The following is a 604-nucleotide window of genomic DNA, read 5'->3' as shown; positions in this document are numbered from 1 at the left end:
AGGTATGATCTGTCATAGATGGAATAAAAAATAAAAAACATGGGTTTTTGGGCAAATTAGATACAAAGGATGTCTTAAAATTACAAGGGGATCTAAAATTAGCAATAATGAAAACTAAAAAGAGAAAAATAACAAAGAACAATGGGGGAAGAACAGAGAAAAAGCTCTGATTTAACAGAAATATGTACACGATGGCATAAAAATACGGATTTTCAGGTAACTTAATTATCACTGAAATCCTAAAACTACACGGGGATCTTAAACTGGAGATTATGCATTTAAAAGATTCAAGAGACAATGTGGACAACATGGAAACTGTCCAACTGGACAACCCAGTGAACAATGACTAGAGTTGTTAAAGAAGTAATCTGAGAGTAAAAGATTTTGTAGGCAAGCATTAGTGAGAAACAGGTGCTTTAAAAATCATTCTATGGTGTTATACTACCAACAATATCATGATAAAATGCAAAAGATTCATTTTACAGGGAAATAATTCCATATTTGGCTCAGATTGTTTGCATTCTTGATTTTTCCTCTTTTAGAGAAGTTAAATTTCAGCTCTGTGAAACGACCTTGAGCAAGAGATGCAGCTGCCTGAAAACAA

Source organism: Girardinichthys multiradiatus, chromosome X (assembly GCF_021462225.1).
Source record: "Girardinichthys multiradiatus isolate DD_20200921_A chromosome X, DD_fGirMul_XY1, whole genome shotgun sequence".
NCBI classification, from domain to species: Eukaryota; Metazoa; Chordata; class Actinopteri; order Cyprinodontiformes; family Goodeidae; genus Girardinichthys; species Girardinichthys multiradiatus.
Note: the sequence above shows the minus strand (reverse complement) of the source record.